This window comes from Scyliorhinus torazame, chromosome 11 (genome assembly GCF_047496885.1).
Source record: "Scyliorhinus torazame isolate Kashiwa2021f chromosome 11, sScyTor2.1, whole genome shotgun sequence".
Taxonomy (NCBI): domain Eukaryota; kingdom Metazoa; phylum Chordata; class Chondrichthyes; order Carcharhiniformes; family Scyliorhinidae; genus Scyliorhinus; species Scyliorhinus torazame.
This window is the reverse complement of record NC_092717.1, coordinates 206,351,286-206,374,769: the sequence shown is the minus strand read 5'-3', so window position 1 is coordinate 206,374,769 and position 23,484 is coordinate 206,351,286. Positions and strand designations below refer to the sequence as shown.

At 47.9% G+C, this 23,484-nt stretch overlaps 1 protein-coding gene across 1 annotated transcript in view; it reads left to right on the top strand.

Moving 5' to 3' along the window:
• The first annotated feature begins 513 nt into the window (after window positions 1–513).
• The window catches only part of fam135b (family with sequence similarity 135 member B), a 607,420-nt gene continuing 584,449 nt past the window's right edge, over window positions 514–23,484 (top strand). Inside the window, exon 1 of the mRNA XM_072468261.1 lies at window positions 514–1,027. The gene's annotated coding sequence lies outside the window, so the exon portion shown is untranslated. The remainder of the gene's footprint in view (window positions 1,028–23,484) is intronic.

Here is a 23,484-nt window from a genome sequence, read left to right as displayed (position 1 = left end):
CCTTGCATCTCCTATTACAGTGGTTCACCACAGAGGGTTAAACCTGAGCGAGCGTTTTGTCCCCTCAACATTTGCTATGCATGTCTGGGCAGTCATTCACTCCAGCCTATCAGCTGTGGGTCAGTTTGGGAGCATGCTTGGATTGTGAGTTCCAATCCCACCTCACGACTTGAGCACAAAGATGTGGGCGAACACTCAGGTGCAGTACTGAGCACCAGCAGAAAGACCATCGTTCGGATGAAATGATAAATGAACGTCCGCCGACACACTCGGGTGGAGCCAAAAAGTCCGATGGAATCATTTGTGCTGTCCTGGCCAATATTATTGCTTCAATCAACAATTTTAAAAAACCCACACAGGTCTGTGTCACATTGCTGTCTGTGGGGGGGGGGTTCTGTGTGGAAATGTTTCCTAACCATGTGGACTGCACTGGGTTGTGAGGGGACTTTGCCCCTGTGGATGTGAGAAGGGATATATATAAATATATAAAGACAGCTCCCTTCCGCCGGCTGCTGTCCCACCCCTTCCCTGTTGACAGGTCGAATGGAAGCACGGGGCAGGGAAGGTCGCAGCTCGGGCTGTCGGCACTAGCCCTGTCTGGGGTCTTGTGACCAACTGCGGGCGCGTCGCGGGACGGAAAGCCGACCGCCAGCTGGCGGGGCAGCCGGCGAGGAATGAGGGGAGGGGGGGAAACTCCGGGTGCAGGCGCAGTTGGCCGCGCTCGCTTCACTTTCTCAGGATTTTGGTTGCTGGGTTTTTTGATTATGTTGCTGTGACTGACGTGACGTCAGCAGCCCAGAAGAGATTTCCTTCACAACAATCTTCAGTAGCCAGAGAGACAGAGGCAGGAAGATCCAGCAATGTACACACACACAGACTGATTCTGCAGAGGGCGAGATGTGAAAAATTCCATAGTCTGCAATGTAACCATGGCAACAGGAACATTAACCAACTAAGGAAGAAATAATCAAAGGAGAAGTCAAATCTTCCCCTCAGAAGGAGAGAAACTGCTGATATCTGGGAACAGGTAGGAGGCATAATGATTGTATATAATATATATAGTGTTTTCTACCACGTGTCAACAGGGAAAATATTTATCTGTACCATTAATTATAAGTTGACACAATGAGAAACCAACACCATCAATGAATGAAGTTCTCACTTTACAACATGTGTGGTGTCAGGTTTTGAGGTCAATGTTGGGGCGTTATTTAAATGATTTGGGAACCTGGAGCTGGCTGGCTGTGTGTGTTTGCAGTCAGTGGCGTTGTTTGTCGTGATGCGGGTTGTAGTGTTGCAAAGCGGGAGCAAACTGGACGGCTACAATGTAGGCGAATGGCACAGTATCAGCGCACTGAACAGATAACGAGCAAGGCTGTGAGATACTGTGCAGCGATTTGACTTTAGGCATTTAATCTGTTTGCAATTCACGGTTCCCAGTGATACATGCAGAATCCGAAAGCATACAGAGAGGGAGGGGGGAAAGGGGGTTGTGTTAGTAAAAACAAGTTGGTGCAGCAGTTTGAGTAAAGTCATGTTTTATCAGTCAGACCTGGCAACTGCTTTTTAAAAAAAAAGTTGAGCGTTTAAAGCATCTGGGTTGAGAATGTGAGTTTAAAATGTAGAGGGACCCAGTGAGCTTTTCTACAAGGGAAAAAAAGATTGAGGTTAAATATCAGCAGCGTCTCCCTGTGTGACCGGTTTAGATTTTTAAATTTCTCCAGCGCCTGGTATTTTTTATTCTTTCGTGCCTCATCTACTGAGAAATAAGAACAGGGGCTAATTTTTAAAGATAAATGGAAGTTACATATACATTGAATATATATTTACAGCATCATGAGTGGTGTCTTACCGAGCCTATGATATCATTCAGACCACGTACCGTGCATCAAATCATACCTTTCATATTTACGTCCGTTTCGATCCTATCTTCATCACACGTAATATTGCCCGTGATTGTTTAAATATATGCTTACCATTACATTGTCAGTTTCTGCTATGCTTATATGTGTACATCATGCAATATATGTGTACATAATGCAATGTGTATTATATTTTATATATACACATATACTTGTGTTTGTGCATATGTACATGTGTATGTATATTTACTTGTCTCCAAATGTCTATATTTGCATGTATACTTTGAATGTATACGTGAGTATATATTTATCAGTGGATACCTGAGTTTGTATATAAGTGTTAATGTAATGTGTGTATGTGTATAGATGCATGTGTGCCTTGCCTATGTGGGAATATGTTGTACATGTGCACACATATGTATATGTGTTTGTGGCTCCACACATTTGTATTTGTATATGGACATGTATATGTGCAAATGCATACATGGTTCTGTGCACAAATGTATATGCACTTTTATATTTGTGTGTGTGTGTGTATATATCTCTCCAGGTCAATATGTATGCACCCATACAAGATTTTCTTAGGGAATATTTTAGACTGAGAAGCCCGACCACAGCATTGGGATTATCCTTGTTTCTGCCCTCATTATTATCTGCAGGGTGGCAAGCAACCAGAAAAACACTAAATAGTGACTCGATGCAGCTTAGTGTTGTACTGTTTCAGCGTTTCATCTGGACATTTATAATTAAGCAAAATTCAGATCCTTTCTGTTATGTGATCTCCTTCTATTTGGATGTCGTAAGCGCTGAGTCCATAAATACCCTCTGCTCTCTTTCAAATGGATAACAGAAAAAAAAAGAGTTCCCCCCCCTTATCAGTCAGTGACATTAAAACAAGGCAGCCATACTGCATCCACACTGAGCTCATCAAATACAGCATCACAGTTCAGCAACTCTCCCTCAGTTCAGGCAATGGTGTGACACACTCTAACAGTACATTGCCATTGATTCTTTGTAATACAAATTGCACCCAAACTAATACAGTTTCAATATTAATGTTGTGGAATATGCTTCTTATATGATACATTATTCAACACCTTAAATTACTCTCGGCATTGCTATCACTCTCTGACAACAGAGGTCAAAATATTTTTTTGAGGGCTCTTCTTGAAATTTTCTCGAGAACTACTTTTCTGCATTCAGGGTTCCTTTTTCAATCTTACTAACTTTACTAGGTGTGGTAGTCGTGTGGTAACATGATTTTCTGTATTTATGTTGATTTTTAAAGAGATCAAATTTTTTTTTTTAGGTAGATACACCAATACCAAAGACTGTATAACTAATAATTATATATTTTAACATGGAATTTACAAATAAGATGTTCTAATTTATTATGAAGGAATCTCCCATATTCTGTTTCCCAAATGATTTTTTTTACACATTTACAATTACACAAACATATGTCAAGCATTTTTTTATAACTGGAACAAGAGCCTAACTTTTTCTCGTCATTGACCTGGAGGGAGTCATAGAACATAGAACATAGAACAATACAGCGCAGTACAGGCCCTTCGGCCCACGATGTTGCACCGAAACAAAAGCCATCTAACCTACACTATGCCATTATCATCCATATGTTTATCCAATAAACTTTTAAATGCCCTCAATGTTGGCGAGTTCACTACTGTAGCAGGTAGGGCATTCCACGGCCTCACTACTCTTTGCGTAAAGAACCTACCTCTGACCTCTGTCCTATATCTATTACCCCTCAGTTTAAAGTTATGTCCCCTCGTGCCAGCCATATCCATCCGCGGGAGAAGGCTCTCACTGTCCACCCTATCCAACCCCCTGATCATTTTGTATGCCTCTATTAAGTCTCCTCTTAACCTTCTTCTCTCCAACGAAAACAACCTCAAGTCCGTCAGCCTTTCCTCATAAGATTTTCCCTCCATACCAGGCAACATCCTGGTAAATCTCCTCTGCACCCGCTCCAAAGCCTCCACGTCCTTCCTATAATGCGGTGACCAGAACTGTACGCAATACTCCAAATGCGGCCGAACCAGAGTTCTGTACAGCTGCAACATGACCTCTCGACTCCGGAACTCAATCCCTCTACCAATAAAGGCCAACACTCCATAGGCCTTCTTCACAACCCTATCAACCTGGGTGGCGTATGTATATTCTTCATGATATAAAATTTGAGAGAAATTAAGAAAAACTAAGTAAGTTACGAAGTCAAGGGAGGGGGAATAACATCAACAGAACCTCAACTTACTGGCACAGTGGTTAGCACTGTTGCTTCACAGCGCCAGGGTCCCAGGTTCAATTCCTGCTTGGGTCACTGTCTGTGCTGAATCTGCACGTTCTGCCCTTGTCTGCGTCGGTTTCCTCTGGGTGCTTCAGTTCCCTCCCACAAGTCCCGCAAGACGTGCTTGTTAGCTAAATTGGACATTCTGAATTCTCCCTCTGTGTACCCGAACAGGTGCCAGAGTTTGGTGACAAGGGGATTTTCACAGTAACTTCATTGCAGTGTCACTGTAAGCCTACCTGTGACAATAATTAAGATTCTTATACTGGGACATCACTTCCACACACAAACTCTCCAGTTGAGTATGGACATTAATATTTTGCGGGGAAAAAAACCCTCCTTGTTCTAGAAACTCAAATGAGGGGGAAACAAATTAAGATTGACTTTAAGCTGAGGTAAAGATATAAAGTTGACAATATTATTTAATAAATGCAGTTAAAGTGAGAGGGGGGGGGAAAGGAAACTATTGAAGATGTCTAGAGTGCATAAATGAGAGGTGGCTGCTTGAGAGGGATATGGATGTGTTGTCGTCAGATGCGTTCTCGACTGCGGCAGAGCTGCTCCTGGCATCAGAAATTGACAGCTTGGTGGACCACATCAATCCGCAGGTGACAGGGTTGGCTCAACTGCTGATGATAGTCCAAGTCGCAATCCTAACTCGCATCCATCCCCACATCCTCTAACTCCAACCTCCGCAATTGGACAATCTAACCATTGCAATTGGACATTCTAGATCTATCTGATTACTGCTTGTGTTTCAGTAGGGTGTTAGTAACTTTATTTTGATGCTGATATGGTGCACCACTACCCACCCTCCAACACCCCCCCCCTTCCTCCTTCTGTGCTGCTGGGAGAACATTGTCCCATTGTGTGTGTGTGTGGGGGGGGGGGTGAAGGGGCTGGAGCACTGCCACTGCTTTGGCGCTAAGGTTCATGCGCAGCACCACTTGCGTTCCTGCTGATACTCCAATCATAGGTTGTTTCTCTGCCATGTTTGCTGCTGACAGGCTCAGCAGACATGTGAGAGAAGTAGATTTTCTCACTCCCACGTAGGGGGTGACTTTTCTTTCATTGGCCATCCTCGTGATTTAAGCTTTCCATGCTTTTTGGAGGCTCTCCAGGGCAAATTCGCCATCGCCCCAATGTATTTTGAACCCTGTCTGCAAGACTGCCACCAATAATAATCTAAATTCTATAATTGGGTTGCTACTCTTAATTAAGATTATCTGATAATTCCATATTTTGGGAATTAAAACTTCAGTTTGAAGTTTTACTTTGTCTCAATTGAAATTATTGTTTCATTTGATTTTTTAAAAATGGAGATAAACAGTGACTTCATATTATTACCTCTGTGACTGAGGCTCAAAATGCTTTTTCCAGAATCAACTCGATTTGGAAGGGCAGGTTTTGTAATTGCATGACATGCTATTTCCGACAGTTCAAGTAGACACAACAGTAACATTTCCCATACCCCAAGCAATGTGCTTAGCTGGAATTCTGTCAGTGCACAATGATGGCATGCCCCTGTAGGGGGGACAAGAATCACTACATTGTTGTGTCAGTCATTGAAATCAAATCTTAAATTGGTAGAACCCATCAATCTGTTGGGTTTGGATACCATATGTTGTGTGATATATATAAGAACTTTTTTGAAGAAATGGTGAGTCAGAAATGGATAACTCATGAAGCATTTATACTCATAATTTGTATTTTTTGTTAAAATATTAATTTCTGTCAGGTGTCCTTCATTTGGTCAAAGAATGAAGTGAATTATACTGTGCCGTTCATGATGGAAAGCAATGCGGACACTATTGTGATGTAAGAAACCTGGCAGCCAATTTGCATGCATGTAACTCCCACATACAGTTTGAAATTAATGACCAGATCATCTATTTTCAGTGGCATTGGTTGAGGGATAAACATTTGAAAGGACATCCAGGGAAATTCCCTCCTTTGAATACTGCAGTGGGATCTTTTGCACCAACCCAAATGGACCGACATCTCAATGACACTTCCGACAGTGTCGTACCCTTCAGTACTGCACTGGATTGTCAGCCTAAATTTTATGCTTCTATTTCTTGAGAACCCACATCCTTGTGAGGGTATGAGCGCCGAGCCACAACTGATGTGGTAGTACCGATGAGGGGAACAGAGGGGATCCAAATCGAGTTGATACTGGGAAAAGCATGAGAGAAGTAACTTCATCAATGACTCAAGAGGTAAGTGCATTATGTACTGACAGATTTAAAAACAGGGGGCTGGATTCTCCGCAGCCCTGCGCCAAAATTACGTTTGGCACGGGGACAGAGAATCCATTTTTACGTGGGGATCATGTAATCTCGGGGATCTCCCCGGAGAATCGCTTGTGCGCGGATTACGCGGCGCGGCTGGGGGGCCAGTGACAGAGGACCCCCCAGCGATTCTCCGGACAAAACTGGTAGTGTTCCCGACAGCATGGTTCTAACCATGTATTGCCTGTCGGGAACATCGGATGGCAGCTGTGGACTCAGTCCGCGGCCGCCCTAGTGGGGGCCGGGGGGATCAGCACCGGGGTGGGCCTCGTGGGCGACCGGGGCGGTGAACGAGCGGCTCGGATCCACGGGCGTGTGCCATCTCGGGTGGGGGGCCTACATTTCCGAGGTTGCTCCACGGTCTGAGTCCGCCATGGCGCATGGCGCGGCTGCTGCAGGCCACCATGCGCATGCACGGACCCCCGACCGGACGTGCGGGGGCTGTTTCCAGAGCCAGATCTGCGAGCAGCTCCCCCGAGCCCTGCTAGCCACCTACAGGTAGGAGAATCACTCTGACTTTTCCAAGGAAAGTCAAGAGTGAACTGGCACATAGCCCCATTTCTGGAGAATCCAGCCCAGGGTCTCCAGTTTGTTCCTTTTTTTTGCTGAAGCCAACTGAAGTGACAATAATGGTATTGTAGTTTTAGTTGACCGCCGGGCATGCCACCACTTCTGATTGCTTTCTAAGCTCTTGGGTCAGGATAAGTTTAAGCTCCGCTCTCTCCCCATGGCCAAAAAAATAAATGGGACTCACCGTTCAAACTAACATATAAATAAAAGTTTTATTGAGTGAGGCTCTGTTGTTGGTGGAGCTTTACTGGGGGGGGGGGGAAGTCACAGCTTGGTGGTAAGTACGATAGAAAAGGAGGAAAAATTGGAGAGGGGTTGGGGAAGGGGGCAGAATATATGGGAGTCAGAAGCGTTGAATACTGCACTGCGCATCAACTGTAAAATTCTAACAATTAAACGTAACCAAAATCTGACTAGAAACTTTCACTTCTGACATATCACGGGAGGCACAATAAAGCATTTATGGGAGATTGCATAAAAAGGGTATGTGAGTGCTGGCAGCTGGAAGGACGGGGGTGTTACAATGCAGAATGAAAATCCAAGATGGTTTTGTCAGATTTGTTTCTCTTTTGATCTCCCACTGTAGTCTTAAAGATCAAATTTGAGATATTTTAAGGAAACATGAAGTTGGTAGACAAAGTCCTCCTGAGGGCGCATTGTTATTTTGATCAGCCTCCCGTAACAGCCTCCCCGAACAGGTGCCGGAATGTGGCGACTAGGGGCTTTTCACAGTAACTTCATTTGAAGCCTACTTGTGACAATAAGCGATTTTCATTTTCATCAAATGCTTAATACAAAGAACAGACAGCTCAGGAACAGGCCCTTCAGCCCTCCAAACCTGCGCCGATCATGATGCCTGTCTAAACTAAAACCTGCTGCACATCCAGGGTCCGTATGCTTCTATTCCCATCCTATTCAGGTATTTGTCAAGATGCCTCTTAAACATCGCTATCGTACCTGCTTCCACCACCTCCCCTGACAGCGTGTTCCAGGCACTCACCACCCTTTGTGCAAAAAAAAACTTGCCTTGTACATCTCCTCTAAACTTTGCCCCTCGCACCTTAAACCTATGTCCCTATGTAATTGACTTTTCCACTCTGGGGGAAAAAGCATCTGACTATTCACTCTGTCCATGCCACTCATAATTCTGTAGACTTTCTATCAGGTCACCCCTCAACCTCCGTCGTTCCAGTGAAAACAATCCGAGTTTATCCAACCTCTCCTCATACCTAGTACCCTCCAGGCCAGTCAACATCCTGATAAACCTCTTCTATACTCTCCCCAAAGCCTCCACATTCTGGTAGTGTGGCAACCAGAATTGTATGCAATATTCCAAGTGTGGCCTAAATAAGGTTCTGCACAGGTGCAGAATGACTTACCATGTTTTATACTCAATGTCCCGACCGATGTAGGCAAGCATACCGTATGCTTTCTTGACTACCTTAACCGCCTGCTTTGCCACTTTCTTTTTTTTTTTATAAATATTTTATTGAAAATTTTTGGTCAACCAACACAGTACATTGTGCATCCTTTACACAACCTTGTAACAACACAGATAACAATGACCTATTTTATATAAACAAAAAACAAAAAATAAATAAATATTAAATAACAAAAATGAAAACTAGCCCTAATTGGCAACTGCCTTGTCACAAGCTACACCCCCCCCGCCCACCCCCCCCCCCCCATCCCTCCCCCCCCCCCCCCCCCCCCCCCCCCCCCCCCCCCAAACCCTGGGCTGCTGCTGCTGCCTTCTTTTTTCCCCCATCTATCTATCCGCAAGATATTCGACGAACGGTTGCCACCGCCTGGTGAACCCTTGAGCCGACCCCCTTAGGACGAATTTAATCCGCTCTAGCTTTATGAACCCCGCCATGTCATTTATCCAGGTCTCCACCCCCGGGGGCTTGGCTTCTTTCCACATTAACAATATCCTGCGCCGGGCTACTAGGGACGCAAAGGCCAAAACATCGGCCTCTCTCGCCTCCTGCACTCCCGGCTCTTGTGCAACCCCAAATATAGCCAACCCCCAGCTTGGTTCGACCCGGACTCCTACTACTTTTGAAAGCGCCTTTGTCACCCCCATCCAAAACCCCTGTAGTGCCGGGCATGACCAAAACATATGGGTATGGTTCGCTGGGCTTCTCGAGCACCTCGCACACCTATCCTCCACCCAAAAAAATTTACTGAGCCGTGTTCCAGTCATATGTGCCCTGTGTAATACCTTAAACTGAATCAGGCTTAGCCTGGCACACGAGGACGACGAGTTTACCCTGCTGAGGGCATCTGCCCACAGCCCCTCCTCGATCTCCTCCCCTAGCTCTTCTTCCCATTTCCCTTTTAGTTCATCCACCATAGTCTCCCCTTCGTCCCTCATTTCCCTATATATATCTGACACCTTACCATCCCCCACCCATTTCTTTGAGATCACTCTGTCCTGCACCTCTTGTGTCGGGAGCTGCGGAAATTCCCTCACCTGTTGCCTCGCAAAAGCCCTCAATTGCATATACCTGAATGCATTCCCTTGGGGCAACCCATATTTCTCGGTCAGCGCTCCCAGACTTGCGAACTTCCCATCCACAAATAGATCTTTCAGTTGCGTTATTCCTGCTCTTTGCCACATTCCATATCCCCCATCCATTCCCCCCGGGGCAAACCTATGGTTGTTTCTTATCGGGGACCCCCCCAATGCTCCAGTCTTTCCCCTATGTCGTCTCCACTGTCCCCAAATCTTCAGTGTAGCTACCACCACCGGGCTTGTGGTGTAGTTCCTCGGTGAGAACGGCAATGGGGCTGTCACCATAGCCTGCAGGCTAGTCCCCCTACAGGACGCCCTCTCTAATCTCTTCCACGCCGCTCCCTCCTCCTCTCCCATCCACTTACTCACCATTGAAATATTAGCGGCCCAATAGTACTCACTTAGGCTCGGTAGTGCCAGCCCCCCCCTATCCCTACTACGCTGTAAGAATCCCTTCCTCACTCTCGGAGTCTTCCCGGCCCAAACAAAACCCATGATACTCTTTTCTATCCTTTTAAAAAAAGCCTTCGTGACCACCACCGGGAGACACTGAAACACAAAGAGGAATCTCGGGAGGACCACCATCTTAACCGCCTGCACCCTCCCTGCCATTGACAGGGCTACCATATCCCATCTCTTGAAATCTTCCTCCATCTGTTCCACCAACCGCGTTAAATTTAGCCTGTGCAATGTGCCCCAGTTCTTAGCTATCTGGATCCCCAGGTAACGAAAGTCTCTTGTTACCTTCCTCAATAGGTCCTCTATTTCTCTACTCTGCTCCCCTGGATGCACCACAAACAGCTCACTCTTCCCCATGTTCAATTTATACCCTGAAAAATCCCCAAACTCCCCAAGTATCCGCATTATTTCTGGCATCCCCTCCGCCGGATCCGCCACATATAGTAGCAAATCATCCGCATACAAAGATACCCGGTGTTCTTCTCCTCCCCTAAGTACTCCCCTCCATCTCTTGGAACCCCTCAGCGCTATCGCCAGTGGCTCAATCGCCAGTGCAAACAGTAATGGGGACAGAGGACATCCCTGCCTTGTCCCTCTATGGAGCCGAAAATATGCCGATCCCCGTCCATTCGTGACCACACTCGCCACTGGGGCCCTATACAATAGCTGCACCCATCTAACATACCCCTCTCCAAAACCAAATCTCCTCAACACCTCCCACAAATAATCCCATTCCACTCTATCAAATGCTTTCTCGGCGTCCATCGCCACTACTATCTCCGTTTCACCCTCTGGTGAGGCCATCATCATTACCCCTAACAGCCTCCGTATATTCGTGTTCAGCTGTCTCCCCTTCACAAACCCAGTTTGGTCCTCGTGAACCACCCCCGGGACACATTCCTCTATTCTCATTGCCATTACCTTGGCCAGGACCTTGGCATCCACATTTAGGAGGGAAATTGGTCTGTAGGACCCGCATTGTAGCGGGTCCTTTTCCTTCTTTAAGAGAAGCGATATTGTTGCTTCAGACATAGTCGGGGGCAGTTGTCCCCTTTCCTTTGCCTCGTTAAAGGTCCTCGTCAGTACCGGGGCGAGCAAGTCCAAATATTTTCTGTAGAATTCAACTGGGAATCCGTCCGGTCCCGGGGCCTTTCCCGTCTGCATGTTCCTAATTCCTTTCACCACTTCTTCTACCTCGATCTGTGCTCCCAGTCCCACCCTTTCCTGCTCTTTCACCTTGGGAATTTCCAGCCGATCCAAAAAGTCCATCATTCTCTCCCTCCCATCCGGGGGTTGAGCTTCATATAATTTTTTATAAAATGTCCTGAACACTTCATTCACTCTCTCCGCTCCCCGCTCCATCTCTCCTTCCTCGTCCCTCACTCCCCCTATTTCCCTCGCTGCTCCCCTTTTCCTCAATTGGTGTGCCAGCAATCTGCTCGCCTTCTCCCCATATTCATACTGTACACCCTGCGCCTTCCTCCATTGTGCCTCTGCAGTGCCTGTAGTCAGCAAGTCAAATTCCACATGCAGCCTTTGCCTTTCCCTGTACAATCCCTCCTCCGGTGCTTCCGCATATTGTCTGTCCACCCTCAAAAGTTCTTGCAGCAACCGCTCCCGTTCCTTACTCTCCTGCTTCCCTTTATGTGCCCTTATTGATATCAGCTCCCCCCTAACCACCGCCTTCAACGCCTCCCAGACCACTCCCACCTGGACCTCCCCATTGTCATTGAGTTCCAAGTACTTTTCAATACATCCCCTCACCCTTAGACACACCCCCTCATCCGCCATTAGTCCCATGTCCATTCTCCAGGGTGGGCGCTCTCCTGTTTCCTCCCCTATCTCCAAGTCCACCCAATGTGGGGCATGATCCGAAATGGCTATAGCCGTATATTCCGTTCCCCTCACCTTCGGGATCAATGCCCTACCCAGCACAAAAAAGTCTATGCGAGAATAGACTTTATGGACATAGGAGAAAAACGAGAACTCCTTACTCCTAGGTCTACTGAATCTCCACGGGTCCACACCTCCCATCTGCTCCATAAAATCCTTAAGCACCTTGGCTGCTGCCGGCCTCCTACCAGTCCTGGACTTCGACCTATCCAGCCCTGGTTCCAACACCGTGTTAAAGTCTCCCCCCATTATCAGCTTTCCCGTCTCTAGGTCCGGAATGCGTCCTAGCATTCGCCTCATAAAATTGGCATCATCCCAGTTCGGGGCATACACGTTTACCAAAACCACCATCTCTCCCTGTAGTTTGCCACTCACCATCACGTATCTGCCCCCGTTATCCGCCACTATAGTCTTTGCCTCGAACATTACCCGCTTCCCCACTAATATAGCCACCCCCCTGTTTTTCGCATCCAGCCCCGAATGGAACACCTGCCCCACCCATCCTTTGCGCAGCCTAACCTGGTCTATCAGTTTCAGGTGCGTTTCCTGTAACATAACCACATCTGCTTTAAGTTTCTTAAGGTGTGCGAGTACCCGTGCCCTCTTTATCGGCCCGTTGAGCCCTCTCACGTTCCACGTGATCAGCCGAGTTGGGGGGCTTCCCACCCCCCCCCTTGCCGATTAGCCATCATCTTTTTCCAGCTTCTCACCCAGTTCCCACGCAGCTGTATCTCCCCCAGGCGGTGCCCCCCCGCCCATCCTCTCCCGTACCCACTCCCCCCTTTCCCCAGCAGCAGCAACCCAGTAATTCCCCCCTCCCACCCCCCCCGCTAGACCCCCCGCTAGCGTAATTACTCCCCCCATGTTGCTCCCAGAAGTCAGCAAACTCTGGCTGACCTCGGCTTCCCCCCGTGACCACGGCTCGCACCGTGCGACGCCCCCTCCTTCCTGCTTCTCTATTCCCGCCATAATTATCATAGCGCGGGAACCAAGCCCGCGCTTCTCCCTTGGCCCCGCCCCCCATGGCCAATGCCCCATCTCCTCTCCCTCCCCACCTCCCCCCATCACCACCTGTGGGAGAGAGAAAAGTTACCATACCGCAGGATTAGAACATAAAACCCCTCTTCGCCCCCCACATTCGCCCCACCACTTTGTCCAAACGTTCTTTTTAATAGTCCACTCATTCCAGTTTTTCTTCTACAATAAAAGTCCACGCTTCATCCGCCGTCTCAAAGTAGTGGTGCCTCCCTTGATATGTGACCCACAGTCTTGCCGGTTGCAGCATTCCAAATTTTATCTTCCTTTTATGAAGCACCGCCTTGGCCCGATTAAAGCTCGCCCTCCTTCTCGCCACCTCCGCACTCCAGTCTTGATAAACGCGGATCACCGCGTTCTCCCATTTACTGCACCGAGTTTTCTTCGCCCATCTAAGGACCATTTCTCTATCCTTAAAATGGAGGAATCTCACCACTATGGCTCTGGGAGTTTCTCCTGCTCTCGATCCTCGCACCATAACTCGGTACGCTCCCTCCACCTCCAACGGACCCGTCGGGGCTTCCGCTCCCATTAACGAGTGCAGCATCGTGCTCACATATGCCCCGACATCCGCCCCCTCCACACCTTCAGGAAGACCAAGAATCCTCAGGTTGTTCCTCCTTGCGTTGTTTTCCAGTGCCTCCAACCTCTCCACACATCGTTTCTGATGTGCCTCCTGTATCTCCGTCTTCACCACCAGGCCCTGTATATCGTCCTCATTCTCGGCTGCCTTCGCCTTCACGACCCGAAGCTCCTGCTCCTGGGTCTTTTGTTCCTCCTTTAGCCCTTCGATCGCCTGTAGTATCGGGGCCAACAGCTCTTTCTTCATTTCCTTTTTTATCTCCTCCACGCAGCATTTCAAGAACTCTTGTTGTTCAGGGCCCCATATGAAACTGCCACCTTCCGACGCCATCTTGGTTTTTGCTTGCCTTCCTTGCCGCTGTTCCAAAGGATCCGCTGCAATCCGGCCACTTTCCTCTCCTTTTTCCATCCGGGTCCAGGGGGAATTCCCTTCTGGTTTACCGCACGATGTTTTTAGCCGTTAAAATTGCCGTTGGGGCTCCTATCAAGAGCCCAAAAGTCCGTTCCACCGGGAGCTGCCGAAACGTGCGACTCAGCTGGTCATCGCCGCACCCGGAAGTCCAGCCTGCTTTGCCACTTTCAATGATCTGTGGACCTGTACACCCAGATCTCTCTGCCAATCAATACTCCTAAGGGTTTTGCCATTTACTGTATACTTCCCACCTGTATTAGACCATCCAAAATGCCTTACTTTACATTTGTCTGGATTAAAGTCAATCTACCATTTCGCCACCCAAATCTCCAACTGATCTATATCCTGCTGAAACCTCTGACAATCCTTATCACTATCCGCAACTCCACCAACCTTTGTGTCGTCCGCAAACTTACTAGTCAGACCAGTTACACTTGCCTCCAAATCATCATAGAATTTACAGTGAAGAAGGAGGCCATTTGGCCCATCGAGTCTGCACCGGCTCTTGGAAAGAGCACCCTACCCAAACACACACCTCCACTCTATCCCCATAACCCAGTAACCCCACCCAACACTAAGGGCAATTTTGGACACTCAGGGCAATTTATCATGGCCAATCCACCTAACCTGCACATCTTTGGACTGTGGGAGGAAACCGGAGCACCCGGAGGAAACCCACGCACACACGGGGAGGATGTGCAGACTCCGCACAGACAGTGACCTCAGCCGGAATCGAACCTGGGACCCTGGAGCTGTGAAGCAATTGTGCTATCCACAATGCTACCGTGCTATCATTTATATATACTACAAACAGCAAAAGTCCCATCACTAATCCCTACGGAACATCACGAGTCACTGCTCTGCATTCAGAAAAACGCCCTTCCACTGTTACCCTCTGTCTTCTATAACCAAGCCAGTTCTGCATCTTAAGAAAGAACTACCATCAACGTATGTCCTTCTGTTGTGAATTTAGATATCATGCAGGTGTGGCCTTGAAAGGGCGTCACTCTGTGCAGCTATGTACCAGAACAATGACTCTGTTGGGTGTGAACTGTGAGATATGCAGGAATCTCAGCTATTTTTCTTGAAGCAATGGGACACCACTGATAATGCTATTGTTAGTGACACTGCACAACTGAATTAATATGTAAGAGACTGTGCTACAAGATTGTAACACATTGGAGCATTGAGTTAACTATCAATATCATTTCAGTTCGGTGAATCCCCAGGAACACAGTCTTTGGAATACGAAGAAACACAGAGTGCTTTATTTTGCTCTGGGTACTAATTTCAGTGATGCTATAGCTGTACGCCTGAGATGGAGGAGTACTATTTTATGCTCGAGTCTGCATGTTTGCTGCACCATTTTGTGTTTTTGCTGGCAGGGCGTCAGAACAAACAGTCAGCTCCCGCAACTGTCAGTTTAATTGAACTCCACTTGAACTTGAGCATGCAAGCTAAATTTACACCTCACTACAGGATAAGGGAGTGCTGCATTGTCACAGTTGCTGTCTTTCTTCAGATAGGATGGCATGTACAAGTTGAGAGATACCGAAGCACTATTGAAAGAAGAGCAGATGAGTTCGCTTTATGCTTTGCCAATATTTTGTGTTGCAGGTACATGTGGGTAGGAATTGAGTGTTGCCTGAAATAAGTGATGGATGAGAGGGAAGCGCATTCGAGAATGATCATTCATCGACTTCAGGGAAAGCGGTTTGAAGGAATTAATGACCTCTTCCTTTGGATGTTTTTATATTTGCCTTCAATCAATACCACCAAAACAGATCAATTTTATTTTTTCTCATTATTATTCAGGGAATCTTGATGTGTGTAAGTTGGCGATGTTTGCCTACATAACAACAATGAACAAATGTACTTTGAAGCACTTTACTGCACATGGATCACTTTTGTGGCATTATAAAATGCTAGAAAAATGTCAATTCTTTTCAGTTACGACCGCAACAGCCCAGGTTAATGCCAATTCTGAGATTGGAGATTTCTACAATGTTTCCTCAGAAGATGAGATGAATTGGGTACAGTGACTGACCAGAGAAGGATAGCCCGAGATTCAATAAAACTGCTTCAAGTGAGAGAACCACTGCAGATAGTTTAGACTGAGATCATTGGCTTGAGTTCAAGTTACTTTTCATCTGCTGACATGATTGCACAAGTTTTGGAACTGCACCATTTATTATGTATGGTTTCGATTTCAAACATGATTTATGGCAGGCCGATAGAGAAGACACTGTAGATTAGTGCTAAACAGTTTGCTTCTCCTGCTTTCAGTATTCAGCACACTGACAGTGTAGCCACCTGGGTTGGCCAATTCCCGATGTAAAATGGAGAACAGCAAAGGCTGAAGGGAAATTCAGCCAACACAGGCAGAAACCAGCAGATGCAAGTTACTGTGCATTAAACTCCGCAAAAGCCCAGACAGCATCGATGCAAGCAGCCATCTGCATAATAATGTAGCGGCCATCTACATACTAATGAGCGATACCCGGGAACAATCGAAACATTTGAGATAAACAAGGCCAAGCCAGACTCCTCGGCGCCAGCAGGAGCCAACACAAAAGAGGTTAACGGACACCTAAAGACCACCCATCGACCAGGGAACCGCTCCAGCATTGGAGAAATTGAACCAAGCGATTGGAACAAAGTCCAATCACTTGGAACCAGGTACGGGGTCTGCCCCAAAAAGCGGGAAGCCCCTGGGGACTATAAAGTAAAGACCCCAAGTTCAAATCGTCCTTCTTGACAGGGTCAATCAGCAACGCGAACCAACCCTTGACAGTGACCTGTTCAGCCGCCGCTGAAGAATGTAAGTCTCAAATCAACGCTCGCTACGAGATGTGCGCTCCTAGCTACCAGTCCATACCAGCTTTTGAATCCCACAGACTCAGAACCCGAACGAAAGGCCATTTGTTCCCCATACCCCATTCCCCATGGCCAGTCCAAAGCTAAGTATTGGCCTGTTAGTGATAGAAATAGCTTAGAAGTAGAGTTTATGCATGAGTAGATTTGACTGTGTGTAAACAAATGTGCTTTGATTTGAATCTTACTAATTAGTGTATTGAGTTATTGATCATTACTTGAACTTGAACCTCGTGGCGGTATAAAGATACCTGGCGACTTGAGAGCAAAGGTTATAAAACAGAGCCAATTGAACCAACCAAAAGTTAGCAACAACAGGCATCAGTATTTTTAAAAATATCCCTTCTCCAGATGCAAAAATTCCATGAGGTCACAGTACCAGACCGAGGCGCTGGGCGGAGTGGAAGATCACCACCCCAGCGAACTTCAGGTATTAGCACGAACATTAGCCATTTCATTCTCTCTCTCCCTCTCTCTCTCTCTCATAACCCAAAGAATATCGCCATGTCCAAACTCTCCTCTGCGAGCTCTGACCTGTAAAGATTCTAATAGAAAACCTCAAAAGTTGCATTAATTTTAACTGGGGTGGAGGCCACGCTGCCACTCGTAAACCTAGTCTGTAAATTCTCCCGGGAAGCTGCCTGCTGCCTCAGCTGGTGAGCTACAAGACAGTTAGCCAGGAGCAGCACGGTGGCACAGTGGTTAGTGCTGCTGCCTCACGGTGCTGAGGACCCGGGTTCGATTCCGGCCCTGGGTCACTGTTCGTGTGGAATTTGCACATTCTCCCCGTGTTTGCGTGGGTCTCACCCCCACAGCCCAAGGATGTGCAGGGAAGGTGGATTGGCTGTGCTAAATTGCCCCTTAATTGGAAAAAACGAATTGGGTACTCTAAATTTATTTTTAAAAAGACGGCTAGCCTTCCCTCCATATTCATCAAACATTCACTTCGAAAGCCGCAGTTGGACCACTGCCTTCCCTAAGGACAGAAGTTCAGTTTGCGTTTGCAGCTTCTTCCTGCTTGCCAGCAGCACCAGGGTAGGATCACACGAGTACCGGTGGTCTACGTCGAGGATAGCATCCACCAGCCTCTGCTGCTACGTCCTTGCAGTCCTATTCGTATGCGCCTTGTCAGAGATTATCCCCCTCTAACTGCTTTTAGCGCTTCCCACAACTTGGTGACATGGACTCAGTCTTGTTGAACCTCGATGACAGTAGACATGCGCCCGCAAAACCCTTTATCCGCTAACAGCGCTGCATCCAACCTCCAAGGTCGGTGCTGAGCGGGGTCCAACTCCAGAACCAGGTACACCAAATGAGCATAGCCTGAAATTACTATAGCCGAGTACTCCCCCTTCCTCACTCAAGGGAGAAGGAATCCCATCAGAAAGGAGTTAATCCTGGAATAAACCTTGTGGACCTGGGGGGAAAAAACCCAAATTCTGTGTCTCTTGGGTGTAGAAACTGCCACAGGTCTGCGCCCTCCTCCATCTGCTCCGTAAAAGCAAATGGCGCTTTTGCAACCCCTGATGGAGCCAACAATTTAGGCCCATGTCGATCCAACCTCGGATCAAGTACACAGTTTAAATCCCCTCCAAAAACCAGTAGATGCATGTCCAGATCAGGAGTGGAAGCCAACAGCCTCCTAACAAACTGCGAATTGTCCTACTTTGGTGCATGGACATTGACTAATATCACCAACCTGCCTGCCAAAGACCCGCTGGCCATCACTTATCTGCTGTAGAGATCCATATCTTGGTAGCCTGAAAAAAATAACACGTTCATTAATCAAAATCTCGAAAGCACTATTGCTCAAACACCCTTACCCACCACAACAATCAAAGACGCCACAGACCAGAATTAACTCGAGCACAGTCCATGCTTTTTAGCAAAGCACCTTACCTCCATCAAGTCTTTCAACTTGTAAGTTACATGAGCCTCGCCAGGTATACAACCCTATTCTTGTATAAAGTGGTCTCGACCTTGTTGAAGGCCACCTGCTCCATTGCCAGTTCAGCTCCAATGTCCTGATAGATCCTGACGAGGTTACCTTTCCATTTCCAGTCCCAGTGTTCCTTGGCCAAGTTCAGGACCCATTCCTTCTTTGAAACTGAACAATGACTGCTCGCGGTGGTTCGTTCAGTTGGGAGCGTCCGATGGGCCTTGCCCAGCTCCGGAGGGGACGCGAGTCCATCTTCCCCCAACATTGGCTGAAACACCTACAAAAAATATGCAGTGGGAGCCTAGCGCTCCATAACTTTCGGCAACCCCATGACTGAGGCACTGCTTCCTCGATCGGTTCCTCAACTTTCGTCCTCAGCAACTGTTGCGCATTTCTTTTACTCTGCCTTTTCTGTGGCTCTGTTCCAATTATGGCAATCGGTGAGTTTGCCCTTCCTTTTACGTCATCTATGTCCGAATGCTTAGAGTCGCCAGGTATCGAATGATACCACCACAAGTTTCAACCGGCTATCGATCAAAGAGTCAGACACCAGTTAGCTAGTTCAAGGTCTTTATTTACACACAATTAGTCATGCACCATAAACACTACTAGTTAACTACACTTATCAACTAAGACAACCTGTACATAACTTCGGGCACCTGGCTTAGGTCAGAAAACAGTGGCCGTTGTTCAATTCTGGATCTCTCGGGTTCGAAGGAGTAAATGGTGCTCAGCTGGGCTCATCCGTCTGGTAGCGGGCGTTGAACTTGGACACGCTTCTGATGTTGCTGCAATTGGCGATGGCTGTGACCGGGGTACCAAGGCCAAGAGAGAGCGAACATATGGCGAACTCTTCTTCTTATACTCGGGTTTTTCGCGCTCTTTTGGCCGGTCCTTCGATTTGGGCCTTAGTAATTGGGTGATCCCTGATCACTCCGTTCGATTCCTTGGCCAATAAGTGGGCGGAGATCTGGATGGCTGGCGTGTCCCCAGCGGTCACTGACCCTGTTGTTTGCGCTTCCCTTGAACAGGGAGTGGCGTCAAAATGTCTGGGACTGTCCGGGTTGCTTGAGTACCAGTCCTTTGTATTGGTGATGATGGGCCATCAAATGATAATCGGCCCTATTAAAATGCTAATTGAACAGAGTTTCGATACCGTCTGGATTTCTTGCTTACGAATATGCATTTCAGGCCCTGAGCCTTCCTGAGTCTTGGCTTGTCCATTTTACCCTCTCGGCTTTGCGAGTTTCTCTGTACCTAGTTGGAGGTGGCCACTTGCACAACTTATTCTCGCCGGCTAACATGGCAATCTAAGCCTCCTGCGTGGCAATTAATTCACTGTGCATTGACGAGGCCTTCTCCACGCCCTTTACCGCCTCGCCATGCTCCTTCACCATCTCTGAATTTTAATTGAATGGGACCAAGGGTTTCCTCGATCAACTTTCTTAGGCCCACCAACATCACTCTCCACTGCTTCTCAAACTGTTTATCGATTTTTGTTCATAACACACCAGTAAGTAGGTCTGCCGTTATTGAAGCGGCCTCAGACACATGAGCAATTTATCACGGCCAATCCACCTAACCTGCATATCTTTGGACTGTGAGAGGAAACTGGAGCACCGGGAGGAAACCCATGGGGAGAAAGTGCAAAGGTAGCAGTGCTTAACCACTGTGCCACCATGCTGCCCTTGTTGATGAATTTGTATTCACAGGCTTCTTACCTCCAGCCTTTCTTCGCATTTTTCTGATGCAGTCACCTTTTATCCTCGAGAATATAGCTTTTTCCTGCAGGAATTACCCCATAAACCATGCTAAAAGGGACGCTAAACAAGTACCCTGGTGGGAGCTACCTTGTGCCCGACGTCATCCTACACGCCGCTACTGGAAGTAGCCAAGCATCAATGTTTTGTTCTTTTGATTAAATTCTGTCGGCAGATGTTTTGAACCCCGTCTTTTCTTCAGCTGTATTTATTTTCAAGTAGAATTGTGTGATGTAACAGATTTGAATACTTATCATTTTGCAGTGGAACCTTGTTGCATGACCTTGGCATGAATATGGATTGTTTATCTCCACCCAGCATCTTTGGTTACAAACCTTTTCAGATTGTCCCGGAGTGTTCTGGATTAGGGCCGGAATATACCAAGCATTGAAAGCCAAGGAATCTTCACCCATTAAATTCTTCACTTCCATAGTTGTCATTCCTGCTTCATGGCTTACTGCAGTGAGGCAGGAGGGTGGCATTAGCGATGGCAGGGGGTCAGGGGAGGGTGCTCTGGGTAGAAGGCAGGGGAAAGGCTAGGTGATCAAGCATTGGAGGGGCCTGGGCTGTGATCTGGAGAGCCAGCAACAATGGACTGGATTGGAGGGAAGAAAGCAGGCCCTACCTGGCGGGACCTCGGCGTTCTGGCTGCGGGTGGGGGGAGGTGGGGGGGATCTGACTCCAGGGGGGGCCTCCACGGTGACCAGGCCCGCGATCGGGTGCTACCGATCATCAGGCGTGCTAATTACGGGGGGGGGGGGGAGGGTTGCCTATGTTCCTCCGCACTGCGCCCCTGTATGACTCCGCCATGTTGCATGGGGGCCAGCGTGGAGACGGCAACCCACGTGCATGCACGGACCCGCGCCGGCCGTGCTGGGGCCGTATCGGCAGCTGGAGCTATGTGAAGGGCTCCAGTGCCGTGCTGGCCCCCTGTGGGTTGTGGGATCGCTGCTCCGAGCGGCCAGATGACGCCGTCGTAAAACGCTCCGGCATTTATGACGGCGTCAACAATCTGCCGCAAAAACGGAGAATCCCGCCCAAGAGATCGGAGACGGAGACGTTTCGCCAGAAGAAGGATGAGGGAACGTTTTTGCACAAAGTGCTGTGAGATCATGGGATGCTTCACCACAAATGACTAGTGGGACAAAGACTGCCTAAAGGGAAGGAGATGAGTATTTGGGGAGAAAAACAAATAAAGAAAGATGTAGCACTTTTCATGAACTCTGGTTGTCCCATAGTACTTTACAGCCATTCAATTCTCAAGTGTAGTCAGTGATTCGGTGAAGGAATCGCAACAGCCAATTTGTGCACACCAGGTTGACACGAACAGCAATGATAGTGCCCAGATAGCCTGTTGTTTTCGTGTTGTTGGTTGTGAGATAAATATTGGCCAGGGGACCTTTTCTATTCTTCACAACAGAGCCAGAGGTCACTTCCAGTGGTGGCCATGGAGGAGTAGGTCGCACATTCGATAGCTCCTGCCTGAAACGGACTTTCGGACCTTTTTTCCCAGATTTTTGTGGACTTTATGAAATAAATCGGTGGAGTTGGCAATAGTTAGGAGGATTTTCCCCCCGATGTATGGATAGCTGGACAAGAAATGGCCGTGTGAAACGAATTAGTCCCGACAGAGGGAAACGAGAAGAGCTGGCAGTGCGGCGCAGCATGGCAGACATCAAGGACCAGGGAGCGGCGTCTCACTGGCCGAAGGAGCAGCAGATGGAGTTTTTCAAGAATTGCTTTGCCGAGCAAAAAAGGGATACGCTTTACCCGATGAAAGTATCGATTGACCAAATGGTCGCGACTCAGGCAGCCCAGGGGAAAGCGATTCAGGAGATCGAATTAAAACTCTCCAACCAAGAGGATGAGATAACTGTACTGGAGCACAAGGTGGAGGTGCTGGATAACCGCCACAAGAAAATGCAGGAGAGGCTGGAGAGCAGGACCAGGAGGCAGAATTTAAGAATCGTCCTTCCTGAAGGTATTGACGGACCAGATGCAGGAGCGTATGTGGCGGGTATGTTGGAGTCGTTGATGGAAGCAGGGGCTTTCCCTCGACCCCTGGAGCTGGATGAAGCACACAGAGCCCTCGCAAGGAAACCCAAGGCGAACGACCCACCAAGGGCCATGGTGGTCTGCTTTCACCGTTTTTCAGACAAGGAGCGCGTCCTGCGATGGGCCAAAAAGGAACGGAGCAGCAAGTGGGAGAACAGTGAGGTGCGCATCTACCAGGACCTGGGTGTGGAGCTGGCCAAGAGACGTGCGGGGTTCAACCGGGCAAAGGCGACCCTCTTTAAGAAGGGGGTGAAGTTTGCGGTGTTACACCCAGCGAGACCGTGGGTAACGCACGAAGATCGACACTATTATTTCGAGTCCCCAGATGATATCTGGACATTTATTAAAGAGAAGTTGGACTCGAGTTAAGAGACACTCAATGCTTCGAAGCTGGGAGGTGGAGGTTTGTTATTGTGTTCTGTTTTAAACGAGACTGTGGTTAGTCATGGGCGAGGGAGCGGGTTGGAAGGACGGTTTGAGGGTGCTTTGTTTAGAAGGTGGTTGATATGGGGGGGGGGGTGAGGGGAGCCCTGAAGCTAGCATTACCCTTCGGGGGACTGGGTTTTGTTTTAAGTGAGTGTGCCTGCTCGGCTTTTTGGTTATGCTAATGGCTTTTGGAGAGCTGATGTTTACTTTCTGGGGAATGTGATCTTGTAAATAGTTTTTTTCTATGCGGGGAGAGGGGTCTGAAAAGTAAGGCGATAGTCTGACCAGCGCCAGGGGCGGGGGCTATCGGGGTCAGCATGGATCAGCTGACTTTCGGAAGCGTGGTGGGGGGTAAGTTAGTGTTGAGTTTGTGTTTGATTTGGGAGATTAGGTTTCTGGTGCTATGGTGGGGGGGAGGGTGGCTGCTCTGCGGGCAAGGGAGAAATTTTCTTGGGGGAATAAATGGGAGGACGGGGGCAACTGCTGCTTAAGGGGGTGCT